Below are 2,555 nucleotides of genomic sequence, written 5' to 3'. Positions count from 1 at the left end.
CTGTATGAAAAGTGAATTTACTCTGTAAATCTTCACCCAAATCCTAATAAATAAATAAATAAATAAATAAATAAATAAATATTCTTTGATGGTTACCAGGTGTGAGTGAGGAAGGGAGAGTAAACCACTAACTAGAGGGCTGTTGTTGCTATTTGCCGTTGAGTCAGACTCGACTCATCGAGGGTAGACACATGTTAACTTGGGTAAAGAGAAAGGTTAAAAAAAGGAAAAAGTTAAAATAATCCAAAGATGTCAAAAAAAAAAAAAGAAAGAAGAAGGTTGTGGGGCATAGATCTATATTGCTGATATATATATGCATGTACACAAATGCATGTGTACACACTCAAACACAGGCATACCTGCTGCCTGCTATAAGGATTTTCATCTCTGTATGCAAGTTCTGCACTAGACAGTAGGTCTCTCTTGCTTTCTAGTCTCCTTTTCCCTGAGTTCTTTTTTAGCTCCTTTCTGGACAGCTTACTCAAAGCCTCCTTTGTCTGCTCACTCCAGCCTACCTAAGTGCTTTCTCTTGCACCTGGAAGACCCTCCTGGATATGTGCCTACCCAACATCTTACTGTTGCCTTGAAGCATTTCCTGTCACCTCCTCCAGGGAGCCTTCCTCTCCTAATCACAGGAGTGATGTGTCTGCCCTGGCCTTCACCCCTTCCAGGGCTTGTCCAAACTGGAAATTCCTGTTCATTCCTTACAATCACCTTTAACTTCTTCTCACTAGGCTAGCCCAGACTTCATAAACTCCTGTCACTAGTTAGAGAAATGAGGTGCCTCCCATATCCCTTTCACCAAGAACTCAAGATTTATCAAAATTGAACCATTAAAATAAGGTCATTAAAAGAAAAAAAGAAACTCAGGTGTTGAAGCAAACCATTTCCAGCCACAGTCAAATAGCTGCCTAGGTATAAATGATGTCAGATTGTATTTATTCAGACTCTTGGAAATTTTTTATTTGCAGGAGTTTTTTTTTTTTTTTTTTTTAATCTTTATGTACTAAAATCTGGGGGTAGTGGGAATGAGTGGAGAAGGGGAGAACACAGGAAACATAAAGGATTCTGGAATTTGAAATGTATGGGGAAGACAAGTAACTTCCCCAAATCAAAGTAGAAGACGGTGGCTGGGAGTTAAATTAAATGGACCACCTGCAGAAAATAGAGACCAGAGGAAAAACACCCCGTTGGCACAAATAGAAACCACACATTTCTAAAAGCTTCCATCAGTGAATCGTTAAACCTGCAGGGCTGCTAGTCTCAGGTTTGGATATCTTGGCAAGTGAGATGGGAAGAATGCCAAGAAGCATGCACCCAGCCGAATGTTCACTTCACAATTGCTGGCAGACACCTTCACTTCTGTGCAGAAGGTCTGGTGAGTGTTAAGGAAGAAAAGTACTAGTGTCAAAGGAAAGGAAAACAGTTGCACTTCCATAGCTAAGCCGCACGCACAGGCTGGTTTATTTTCTGGGAGCCAGGAGCAATTTCCACACCCATGAAAATATCCTCTAGATGAAAGAGAAATGAGGCCACTCCACAAATGACACCCACCCACTAACAAAAAAGGATTTGTGCTTTGGAGTTTATTACATAGTTCCTGCAGTGTATTTACACTTTGGAATGGATATTACCCCTATTTTACAAGGAGGTAGTTGAACTTCAGTTTAAATCATTTTCCAGTTAGTCATAATTAATAATAATGCTTAGTATTAGAGTAGAACTTCCCCAAAGGGTTTCAAGGCTGTAAATCTTTATGGAAAGAAGTTGTGATATCTTCCTCCCACTGAGCAGCTTCTGGTATTGAACCCCTGACCTTTCACTTAGCAGTTGGGCACTTAATCACTGCACCACCAGTACTATTTAAAAATATGTGAAACGTGTCATAAATTGGCATGTCATCCCTGCACAAAGTCTATGCTAAGCTCTGTACAGTTCCAATCTGAACATATGTACATGCTTGGCATTTCTCAAACTGAAAGAACTGAAGAAAAAATTCAAGCCTCAAGTCCCAATATTGAAGGACTCCTTGGGCAAAATGATGAACACTGTAGGAAGCATCAAAAGAAGATGAAAGGAGTACTTGGAATTACTATACCAAAATAACTGGTCAATACTCAATTATTTCAGGAGGTAGCATACGATGAAGAACTGATGATATTGAAAGAAGAAATCCAAGCAACACTAAAATCATTGGTGAAAAACAAAACTCTAGGAATTGACAAAATACTACTTGAAATATTTCAATGGTATTGCGAATGGATGCAATACTAGAAGTGCTCACTCATCTGTGCAGAAAAATTTAGAAGACAACTACCTGGCCAACTGACTGGAAAAGATCCATATCCGTGCCCATTCTGTAAGGGGATTAGGGTGGGATGTAACACCTTTACTCAAGTCACAGCCCTGATTGCTTGGAAGAGGATTAGTGTAGAATGCAACACTCTTAATCAGGTGACAGCCCTGATCTGATGTAAGGGGAGTTTCCTGGAGTGTGGCCTCCATTATTTTTTATCTTACAAAAGATAAAAGGAGAAAGAAGTGAGCAAAGAGAG

The 2,555-nt window shown here is 39.7% G+C and overlaps 1 pseudogene; it reads right to left on the bottom strand.

Annotated features, from left to right (window-relative positions):
• Positions 1-1,867: 1,867 nt before the first annotated feature.
• On the bottom strand, positions 1,868-1,967 carry LOC122150432 (annotated as a pseudogene).
• Positions 1,968-2,555: the final 588 nt, after the last annotated feature.

Source organism: Orycteropus afer, unplaced genomic scaffold (genome assembly GCF_000298275.1).
Source record: "Orycteropus afer afer isolate SDZICR_OR568_19922 unplaced genomic scaffold, OryAfe1.0 scaffold00139, whole genome shotgun sequence".
Taxonomy (NCBI): Eukaryota; Metazoa; Chordata; class Mammalia; order Tubulidentata; family Orycteropodidae; genus Orycteropus; species Orycteropus afer.
Note: the sequence above shows the minus strand (reverse complement) of the source record. Positions and strands in the feature narration are given on the sequence as shown.